The sequence below is a fragment of the Protopterus annectens genome, chromosome 2.part0, assembly GCF_019279795.1.
Source record: "Protopterus annectens isolate FY-2018-M chromosome 2.part0, PAN1.0, whole genome shotgun sequence".
NCBI lineage: Eukaryota > Metazoa > Chordata > Ceratodontiformes > Protopteridae > Protopterus > Protopterus annectens.
The window spans coordinates 1,657,824,495-1,657,836,923 of NC_056728.1; the positions used below are offsets into that span (position 1 = coordinate 1,657,824,495).

Genomic DNA, 12,429 nt, shown 5'->3' on the forward strand with positions numbered 1-12,429 from the left:
TACAGGCAATTAACTTACTACTACTTTTAGATTTATTTCCTATGACAGTACATGCAAGAGCATTACTAACCTGCCTCACATCGCAACCACTCCAAGCGACATCCATGGGCCTCCTGGTTCGTAGCCCGCTCACTTGCCACTGTGAAGGACATAAGAGGAATATTTAGCCATACCTATCTATAATATACATGAGATGGCAATTATTAAACAGGTAGGGGACTGATACTTACACACTGCTGGGACCTCCCCTGTCCCCCTAGCCTCTTGGATCCACTAATCCAAGAGATCCCTCTTTTGCCACTTCAGGTCGACATAATGATGCCTGACCTACTCACCAGTTCGGGGTATGCCAGTGGCATTGGTGAGGTCACGGGCGAGATGGTCCCAGGCTTCTGCTTTATATTGGGAGCCCTGGTACTGGCCCTGCAGCAGTCTCTGGTCATGGTCTTTCCCAAGGAGTCCTGCCATGACTCTGGAGTCCTGGATGCCCCAGTGCTGTACCCCAAAGTGCACACCCTCTCCCATTCCAGACTTATTGCCTACAAGGGGAAGCTACAACCAGTTATGGTATGTATTCCCACCTGTTGGGATTAAATAGGGCCAATTTCCTGCACTTTGCCGTGATTGGCCATTTGGGCAGTTTTTCCATCTCTCTCAACTTTCTGATTTAAAAGCCCGCATTTGCACTTGTTTCCACACTTTCCTGTAACTAGTTTAGTCCAGATACAGATTCTTAGTTTTAGCATTTGAATTTGCTTATTCGTGATCAGCACTTGTTCAGAACTTGTAAGCACTAAATAACCTACTAATTACTACAGCACTCAACCTTCCTCATTACCTAGAGGAAAACAGTTTTGGTACTTACTTTCCTCACTTGCTTAGAGGAAACAGCTCATGTACTCACTTTCCTCACTTATCTAGAGGAAAATAGCTTTTTATTCAGGCATGTCCAAGGGTCAGCTCCCAGTGTTCTCTCCTGTCTATCTAATGAATCTGGGCATCTTGGAGTAATGTAGAAATTGCCTCATGTACACAGACAAACCTCTCCTCCTACCACCCAACACTACAACCTGTGAGAGATGCACTTATCTAGCCAAACTGGAGGTAAAGCTCTATCCAATCAAGACTGAACTTGACAGTCAAGAGGAGAAGGTAAACACTTGCACCACACTATACTCATCACATAGTCTCACTAAATCTACACCACCAAAATCCACACATAGAAACACAAAAACATCCATGGAGGCTCTCAATAATGATCTGCTCAAGCAACAGAGACCTCCAAAGCAGAAATGCAAGCAACCTCCACCCCCCAACACAACCCAAATGACACATAGCCCACAGACTCAGTGTTCCACTCAACCACAATCAATAAGGCAAAACAACGTACCCAACACACTAGTCTCTATAGTCAGGTACACTGATGTCCCACTCACCAGGCTAAACAAGGAGAAGGTTACTGTCAGCTGCCTGTCAGGTGCCAGGATCCGCCACATAACCCATGCACTCAGGTCACTCCACAATAAGTACAAATATGACTCTGTCATTGTCCATGATGGTGTAAATGACCTGAGACATATCTCCCTGGACTACATGAAAAGAGACATGGAAGAGCTCTCCGATCTTGTAAACCAGGCAGGTATGACACTAGCCCTGAGTAGCATTCTGCCATCACCCAGAATGATGCCTCAGTACAAGGAAAAAATGATTGACTTCAACAATTGGCTAAGCTTCTGGTGCCATTCTAAAGGGATCCAGTATCTGTCTGCTTGGGATGACATGGTCGACAGACCATGATGCTTTGCCAGAGATGGCCTGCACCTGTCACCCTGGGATTCAGGATACTGGCTAAGGTTCTTGCCGCCCCTATAGTGCCTTTTTAGGCAAGGTTCAAATGACAAATTCACCACCGTAACAGGAACAGGCAAGCAAAAACTGAGGGTAATGCTACTCAATGCTAGAAGTCTAAATCTCAAAATGCACTCACTCGAGGCACTCCTTAAAATGGAGAACATCGATATCTGTGCAGTGACTGTGACCTGGTTCAAGGCTCTAGAGAGCACCCCTGCACTACCAGGCTGTAACTCATACCACACTTTTCGGCCATGTAACCTGGACTGGAACACCAAAGGTGGAGGTGTGTCCATATTCATTAAGGATATCCACACCTTCAGGCTAGTTGCTCAGCATAATTCAGCCAAGGTTATCCAAGTGCAACTAACTCTGGGCAAAACTGCAATCCAAATTGTATCTTGCTACAGATCACCCACCTAGCCCCAGGATTCCCATTCCTCTTTTCTTGATGTAATGGAAGATATTAGGGTTCAACCAAACACCCTAATAATGGGTGATTTAAACTACCCCACCATTAACTGGGAAAACTACTCATGTACCAACTCCTTCACTCAACGCTTTCTTGAATTCATAAACTCCAGTGCCCTGGATCAACTTATCCACACCCCCACCAGGGGCAACAATATCCTAGATCTAGTCATTACCAACATGAGTGACTGGTGTTCCACACCTGAAGTCAACGCCTCATTGATCCTATTCGACCATAAGCTAATTACCCTAGATATCCACATCCTGCCCCCACCCCCCATTAAGGAAACCATGGTAAAAAATGTCTCCAAAGCCAACTTTATGCTTCTTAAGACAGAAGTGGTGAACTTCACAACACCCATGCAGGTGGGCAGTACAGTTATGACTACTGAACCCTACACAATTGCACTTTATAAACACTTACATGAGTGCATGGATCATGCTATCCCAAACAGAACCAAGATGCTATCCTCCAAAAAAAGGAAGCCAATCTGGTGGTCCCCTGCCATAAACAAACTGTAAAACAGAAGGAAGAAACTGTTGCAAAAGAGAGTAAAATCCCATGAGTGGAGGAGCTCCCTGGTCAGCCTCAGTAAGAAGCTGCAATCCCTGATAAAATCCTCCAAAGCTAGTTACGGAAACAAAATCACCACTGATTCTAAAGACAACCACAAAGCATTCTATAGCTATGTCAAGAATCTCAATGGCAACACTCAGACCTGCTCTGAGTTACAGCACAATGGCACTAAATATACAGACCCAACTGATATTGCCAACATCCTGGCAGATAGGTTCAATGCTAACTTTACCCCCCTCTCACCCCCTAAAGAGCCTATCTCTATACCAGAAGAATGCAACGTTCCTGTAATCATGGCTGCACAGGTAAAAACCCCACTCTCCAAAGCCAAGAACACAGCATCCGTGGAACAAGACAACATCTCAGGCTGTGTTCTACAGAACGAACTGTCACCCCACCTAAGTACCATGTTCAATCATAGCCTCACCTCAGGCTTTGTGCTGCTGAATGGCGCTCAGCGATGGTTATCCCACTCCACAAGGGGGGAGCCAACATGGACCCAGGGAACTACTGCCCCATTAGCCTGACTAGCCTAGTCTGCAAGGCCATAGGACGTATTATCATGGAACTTATAAACAAGGACATTGGTAATCTCCAAACTCTGGACCCCACCCAGTTTGGGTTTGTAAAAGGCAGATCATGTCTCCTAAACCTGATAGACTTCTTTGAAGCAGTCACCAAAGCCGTAGACAAGGGCAAGGTGGTTCACACAGCCTATCTAGTTCTTGCCAAGGCTTTCAACACCATCCCCCACTCTGGAATTATAGATAAACTCACTAAACTAGGTAAAAATCCCTATGTCACAAGATGGGTTGCCAGCTGGCTCACTGACAGAACCCACACTGTGAAAGTAGCAGACTCCAAATCCGACTTCAGACCAGTGACAAGTGGAGTACCACAGGGTTCAGTCCTGGGTCCTCTCCTGTTTGGTATCTACTTCTCTGAAGTACAGGCTAACACAGAAGGTCTTTGGCTAATGGAGTTCACAGATGACTGCAAACTAGGAGCCATAATCGAAACTCCTAATGATGTGGACATCCTGCAAAAGGGCCTCACTGAGACAGATGCCTGGTGTCAATGCCATGGCCTCAAGCTCAATGCCAAAAAGTGCATTGTCATCCCCTTTGGTAAAAGCTCTGTACTCATGAACTACAACATAGGTGGTAGTATACTTAACACCAAAAGTGTGATAAGAGACCTTGGGACACAGGTGGACAGTAGTTTCTCCTTTGATAATCACATCGCCACAGTAGTCAGGAAATCCTTCTAGGTGGCACACCTCATCACAAAAGGTTTCTCATCCAGAAAAAAAATAGGTCATTGTTCCCCTCTACTCATCACTCACTAGACCCATTATAGAGTACAAAGCCCCTTTTGGTATGTACCTCACAAGACATCTACAACAACTGGAAAGGCTGCAGAAATACCTCACAAAGAGGATTACCAGCCTCAAACAGATGCAACTATGCAGAACATCTAAAAAAACTCCAGCTTTACTCCGTCACATATCGCCTGCTCAGAGGTGATCTCTGCCTAATATACAAAGCTATGTCAAACCCAGAGCTGTTGTACATGCTCCACCTAAAGAAATCCCAATCCCTCTGAGCTACATGCTCTAGGGACCTAAACCTTGTCACCACAATAAACAGAACATGTCAGAGGGATAGATTCCTGTCCCAGAGACTTCCCATACTCTGGAATAAACTACCTATCTATATCAAACAAAGCTCCTCATTAGCACTCTTCAAGAAAAATCGTGATGATTGGATGGGAAATAGGAAATTCATTCCAGGGATCACCTCTGTGGCTCTGCTCAACAGTGGCACAGGAAAATAATTTTCTTGGGTGGCAAAAGCCAGGGTACCTTTTTGGCCGGGCTTGTATAGGCCCCAGGGGCGATAGCCTAGTACCTACCTATGAACTTATGAACCTATTGGATGGATTTGAAAATGCTAAGCTATGGACAAACCTTCTTACCTAAGGTTGGCATTGTTTAAAGGGGTATACCAATGGGCAGACTGAGTTACCTGGCCTACGCATTGCTTACACCTACTAAGCTGGGGTGTGCAATGCTTAGCGCTGCTTAATATTTAATTTGCATTATATTTGCTTTTGGGAATTGATTTATTATTCATTACATGTTATATATGTGTTTGGTATCCATGATCCATGTGTACATACTCTGTATGGGGTCCTTGTTTTTATTAGGGGATTTCAATGCTTTATTACAATGACACCTCACATCTGGGCTTACTGCAGTACTCCAGTTCACATATTTATGTTATGTAGTAGGTTATACAACATAAAACTGTATATAGATTCATTTCTCATGTTCAGTTTGATTTTTCTATAGTGAGGATCTGTTTGGTGATACATTAATCTTACGTACTGCTGTGATGGCTTAGTGGTTAACTATTTTGACTATAGTGTACAGGGTCCTGGGTTCCAGACCTACAAAGGTTATTTATTTTGTTTCTGGCCAGGACAGTGGCTATTGCATACAGAGTGATTAAGTCACCTTTAAGCAGTTGTAAGCGGGTTTGCGCAGGTTTGCGTGAGGGTAAACAATGCTAACCTTCGGATAAATATGCTTACAGGGAGTTAGCTTCAATATTGCTTAACCTGTGTATGCATTGCTTACCCTCTTACAAATGGGCTTAAACTCACTTACTACTGCTTAAATATGCTTACTCCTACTTACTACTGTTTAATAGTGCTTACACTTGCTTACTAGTGCTTACTCCCACTTACCACCACACTAATTTAGACAGTAATGTCTAATGATTCTTGTGAAGGTAGTGGATTTGGAAACTGTATGGAGTTATCATTCATTACACATCTTACCTTTCATTTGTATCCCTGATTCTTGTGTACATATACTGTTTGGGGCACTTGTGATTATGTGTGGACTTTGCAACATTATGAGACTGACACCTCACATCTGCATTTAATGCAGTACTCCAGTTCAAAAATATATGTTATAAATATTTACATTATAAATATATGTTATTGTAGGTTATGCAACAAAATAAATTGATCATACAGTGATTTGACATGGAAAATGGATTGTACTTGAGTGGGACTCGAACAGGTAATGACTGCTCATAAGGTGAATCCTCTGCCCACTACACTATTGCTGTACTGTTTCATTTGTATATTTTGTGCTTTTTATCCTCTTGTGGTATTTAAGCTGCATTAACCATAGCTAAGCGATGGGCTAACCCGCACACCTATGGTTAAATTTAATCTGTTTCATAAAAAAAATATTCTTTATATTGTATGTTTATCTGTTGCTCTTGTAAATTTGGGGGGATGTTGCTGGTGGTATGCGAACACCTATGAGAAGTCTCAGTCATTCTTATTCATACTCTGCTGTTCTTCATTGCAGGGGCATGTATATTCTGAGAGCTCTGCTCTCAGACACACTCCCTGCACACGTACACACTCCATGTAAGTTTAGGAGCTCAGGCAGGATGCCTTCATTAATATGCATGGCACTCTGCCATCCTGCTCCTTAATGGCCGTTTCCGTGCAGGACTAAGCTAGCCTTGCATGGAAGGATAGTGAATCTGGGGGATTATTTAATACAAATGTAATGAAGTCACATGAACAGTACAATTATTTAATCTTACCCCTGGGAACTATACTAGAACTATTTTTATGTGCCTGCTGTCGAGCAGTGACACTGAGGTAATCCCTGGGGGGGTATATCGATCTCTCCCATCCATTGGTCAAGATTTCTCTTGAACAAGGCCAGCAGTGCTCTGCCTCACATATACCCGGTTTTTTCCACACAGCATAGAGAGTCTTTGGGTGATGAATCTATCCTCCAGCACGTCCTATTAATAGCTTTAAGTCTCCCAAAATATTCATTTTGAATGGGTTTTTGTATGCTAGGCAAAGGTCAAAAGGAGCAAGCGGTAAGCAACAGAGGTAAGGCTGGAACAGCGGCAGGCAAGGCAATGAGACGAGTTAGTTCAGATGTTGTGCATGATTTACATGTTTTGTTTTGTCTTTCCTTCCAGCTGCTGCAAATTAATGCCTCTCCAGCTGCTGCAAGGGTGGTCAGCATTGCATTGAATCGGGGCATGATGAGTTCCATTGATGAGATGACATAGATAGGGGAGATGACCTCCCCTTGTGAAGATAAGAGAATGAAGAGGTAAGGTCTTTAGAATAGAGAAGGCTACATGGGTGACAGACTACTATCAACCCAGACCCCACCCAACCTGATAACTTCTTACCTTCTTCTGTGAAATTCTTCTGTGCTCAGTGGATTGCCACCTATTTGTCCTTCGAAGGGTAAGGGTATGCATTTTGCATATTTAACTTTATTTTTGTATGGCTCTGGCACAGTTTACTTTCTTCTGTAGGGATGCCCTTCTGAGACCCTTCTGAAGGATATCTGTGTTCTATGTGTTTTCCAGTTTACAGTCATTACAGTCATTTGTCAGCCATAACCCCCCTGTTGCCTTCCTGTGTTTGAAAGTACGGAGAAAACAGATGCCAAACAGAGGGGCCCAGGACTGAGCCCTGTGGTACGTGACTTGCTTTGAGCTTTGTCTGACGCTAGGCCCAGCAACTCTGACCCCTGTGGTTCTGTCCACTCAGCCAGTTTGCAACCCATCTTGTGATGTATGGGTTAACATTTAAGCTGATGAGTTTTCAACCGGTAGAGTATGCTGGACTGCCTTTCCCTCATCAATTGGCTTTGGTGACTCAAAAAAAAAGTCAACCAAGTTTAGAAGGCATGATCTGCCTTTGACAAAGCCAAACTGGGATGGATCCACATCTTAGTCCCACTTCCTTAATATCACATTTATTTATACCTCCTTTAAACTGGATTTAATTTTGATCAATATAAAAAAAAATTCTGTACCCATATCCACAAGAAACAAATGGACTCTTGATTTGTACCCTAATTTAACCAGAACATAACTATATACTGGATAAATGTTATTAAAATAAGATAACTTAAATGATTTCCACATACCAGTTATTTGCTTAATACTCCCATTTAATATATCAATTGCTTTTTAATAACATTATCCATTACTTTCTAATAACATTCCCCTGGATTCAGCAAGCCCTGCACAGCATGCAGGAATAGGGCAGGAGGTCTTGGAGGCAATATGGCCACCGTGTCATCCAGGAATAAGCTGCAGGGACTTGCACAAGCTCTCCTGCACTATTCCTGCATGGACACAGATCCTGTATGCAAATTACTCCATTTGCAGGTGAAAAACATGCAAATGAGGTGAATGTGTGATCCATGAAGCTGTCAGCTGGCCATGCAGGACTAGTGTAGTGTGCAGAAATTTACTCGGTTAGCAACCGAGTACATTTCTGCAAACTACTAAATGGAGCCATGACAGCACCAAATAAAGGGTGTATATTATGTGGAAACCATGCTAATGGCCAAATACATATGGCCAGTGGCATGGAAAAGAGTTGCAAAAATAAAAAAAATAACTTTTATTTTTTTTAGCTGATTTCAGCTGTTTAAGCGGACGGCAGCGAAGCGCAAATGGGATCGGGCCGAAAATGTAAAAAAATAACCTGAAATAAGCATTCTAACCAAAATCACTATTTTGCCATTATACTCAATGGCAGGCAGAAGACAACATGGCCAGTGAATAGTGGTTGCTAAGGAGGAAGCCTCAGTGTGGGACGTGTAACTATGCATTAGCAGGCAATCCTATGCAAATGAGGGGGATGATACTGAATCCCAGATTTCCCCCTCAATGCTAGCCAGCACCCAACAGTGTAAGTGCAGGACTAGCATGGTTCAAGCCTAAGAGATAGCTGACATCATAGGGGGTGTGTCAGCCATACTGTAAGCGTATTGGAGCCCTGTGGCTCAGGTTTCACTTAGCTTAGCAGAGTTAAGCAAGGGGGTGTGTCTGAGGCTGCCAAGCACTCTTTACATTGCCTGAGCGGGAGTGCGCACCACACACTGTGTTTTAAAGGAAAAAAAAGTAAACCTGGAAATAGCAGCTCTGTGCACATTTCAGCACTGTGTTTGCGTGGCACACCCCCGGGCTTAAACAGGAAGGCAGTGGGAAGGGAAAACAGCAGTAGGAAGGTAATCAAGGAGAACTAGCATAGCTGGCAGGTGAAATGTATCAGAATTAGCTAATTACACAGGCAGCAGCCCAGCCCAGAACACTACTATAAACTATGCAAACACCTTTCCCTCTGGTTTTTCCCACATACTCTACACCACTGGTGTATACAAGCTGGGACATTTTTACAAACAAAAACAACAAAATGATAGGGGCTGCAGCAGCTATCATACATCAACATGTGGAAGAGGCTGAGGCTGGTGATGATGAGAATGCTGTCGACCAACCCACAGTGAGGAGACGGAGAAGAGTATACAGACATCCAGGGTAACCTGCAAGTGGCTACATGAGCTGGAGATAGTGGAGCGCTATCGGGTTGACATGGACCTCCTACAGCAAATTGTTGAGCTGTGCCGGCCACGCCTGACACACAGAACTAACAGAAGGGAACCCATCCCAGTGGATACCAAGGTATGTGTAGGCCTAAGAATACTAGCCAAAGGTATCTTCCAAAGGCCAACTGGGGATATCATGGGGATCTCACAGGCATCAGCATCCAGCGTACTCCACCACTTCCTGGATGCCATGTCAGCACATGCCAGTGAGCACATATATTTTCCCAACACCCGTGATGTGTTTGCCAGCAATATGCATCTCTTCCACAAAATATCAGAATACCCTGAGGTAGTGGGTGCTATAGACTGCACACACATATCCATCAAAGCACTACCCGGTGAACAGTGTAGGGTCTACATCAACTGCAAGGGCTTCCCCTCCATCAACTGCCAGGTCATGTGCGATGCCCAGGGCATTATAATGAATGTGTGAGCTGGCTGCTCTGGAAGCTATCACGACTCCCACATCTGGAATCTGATGCAGCTGTACCACAGATTTGCCAATGGGGAAATCCCTTATGGTCACCTAGTGGGGGATGCTGGTTATGCACTGGAGTCGTGGCTGATGACACCCATCAGAAATGCACACACCCGAACAAGAACTCCATAATGAGGCACACGGACAGCCCAAAATTATAATAGAGCATGTGTTTGGGATGCTCAAGTCATGGTTCCAGTGCCTGGAAACATCTGGTGGAGCCTTGCAGTACTCACCAGCTACATGTACTCAAATTGTCATTGTGTGTGCCATGCTACACAATATGATCCTGCAGAAACAGCTGCAGCAGGAACAGCATAGGGCAGGGCCACAAAGCCCCCCACCATTACTAAGGCCTGCACAGGCACAGAGCGACTTGGAAGAGGAACAACCTGTGCCTGCCCCAGTAGGCAGAAAGAGGCATGACCAGTATGCACTGGCCTTGGTAAAGAGGCAACTCTTAGCACATACACTGACACAGTAGGGACCCATGGAATGACACCTCTCTCTGACTCGCACATACAGTAAAAGGGATGCCAAACATGACAGTATCCATGCTTAACCATGTATAAGGAGTGTACTATTTGCATCTGACATAGGCAGCCCTCCAGCACCATCTTCAATAACAGCACAGCCACAAGGTAAGTCATTCTTCCTACCATTTGCCGAATGAAGTAGTATGTGTTGCTACTTGTATCTATGGTATGGATGTGAGCATGCAAGGGAATCAGGTGGCTGAATGGGATGCCAGCAGATAGTAGACACCTATAGTGGCATCATGAGATCTGTAACAAACACTGGTGTCATCATAGTAGCCAGTACTACACATGGTGACAAAACCCACTGCAGGAAATGTGCTGGGCCACATGAGTGTCCATATGACACACACATGCCACTCAGGAAGGCTCACATACCCAATAACAATCTCAGCCAGCAGGACAGGTGTAAACAAACACAAACAAAGGCTGTGCTATGGCCTCTGATTGATGGCTATGGGTAACCCCCACCCAGGCCTACACATACAGACTACAACAGGTCAGGCAGTGGGATGTTTGTTCTGAAGGGTAAGAAGTCAGAAACTGAAATGTAAGTCAATCAGACCTAAGACCTGTAGTACACTGATATGCCTCTAGTCAGAATGATAGGTTAGAATACAGAATTTTATTTTATTTTTGTTATTTTATTGAGTCAGCTGGATAATTTCCATTTTCAGGGAGGCCGGGGGAAAAAGGAGAACAATTAAAAACAAGGTTAAACATTTAAGCAACAATGCATACATTTTAATGTATTAGAAAATAAAGAAAAAAAAAAGAAAAAAACAACAAAAGCTTCATATATATATTTATTTTTTTTTTTTTTTTTTTTTTAGTACAGTAATTTAGTCATTTGAAAAATAGCAGAAAAGGGAAAGATTTTCGTAGGGAGGTATGGTATGGCTGAAGAAGCGAAGAAGTCAATGGATGGGTACAGGGCAAAGCAGCAAAGCCAAGAGTTGTTATGTAATAGAAAGTTGTTTTTTTGAAAAAGTTAGAAGAGTCTAGTGAGGTAATGTGTGGGGGAGGTATTTTCCTATGGAGTTTGAAAAGAAATGGAGTACCTGACATACCAGTGTAGTCATAGCAAATGTATACAAGTGTCAGGTGTGCCCACCCCCAATCCTATGTAGAAATGTAGTAATATTCTGGTGTGCCTCCACAATCCGATGTAGACACATAATAAAAGTCAGGTGTGCTCCCCCAATCCTATGTAGAAATGTAGTAACAGTCAGGTGTGCCCCACCAATCTTATGTAGAAATGTAGTAACATTTATGTATAGGTATAATAATAGTGGAGCACAGATTACCTGAGCTGGCCAAGGTAGCAGGATAGATTGTAGCATGTGTACAATATGCAGGTCTGCATGTGTTAGGTTGGTGTGTGTTGTATATTGTGTGAGAGTGGTCAGTATGTATGCATGTTGAGGTTTGTCCTGGTGACCATTGTGCAGTACTGCCGATGACAAGGCCAAGTCCTCACAACTGCAGTGCCAAACACAATGCTTGCCAGTATAACACATTCTAGCAGTAAGCTATTGTAAATGTTTGGAAGTAATATGTGTCACCATCTGAAAGATGGACATGGCATGGCTGTTGGCCCAGATATACAAGCAGTACACGGGGAGACGTAACACAGACAGACAGTGTATAATATGTACCTGTCAAATGGACACAACTTTGGAACTGCACATACTGGTTTGCAACACATTATCTGGGCTTGTAGTAGGGAATACCGCTGTCATCTGGACAAACATTGACAGACCACAAAGGTCATAGGAATGATGTATTGAGAAAAAGTTGATGTCCCTGCACAAGCCAGCATAAGTGGAATGCTCATGCATATCTGTGAGTCAGATGCAAGTACTGTCCATAGCACACATGCACCCAGCCCACCCAACCACCACCCACAGGCACCTCTCCGGTCATATCCCTGCTGTTGGGAATGAGTACAATATGACCCCCACCTATGTATGGCAATAGCAAAAGAATGCAGCATGTAGAGCAGGTGTCCCATGCAGGTGTGTCCCTAGCTATAAGCAGCACCCTGCCAGCATCC

At 43.8% G+C, this 12,429-nt stretch overlaps 1 protein-coding gene across 1 annotated transcript in view; it reads left to right on the plus strand.

Moving 5' to 3' along the window:
- Nucleotides 1-12,429, plus strand: part of LOC122792866 (polypeptide N-acetylgalactosaminyltransferase-like 6) — a 2,507,518-nt gene that overhangs the window by 2,218,069 nt on the left and 277,020 nt on the right. The gene's annotated exons all lie outside the window — the stretch shown is intronic.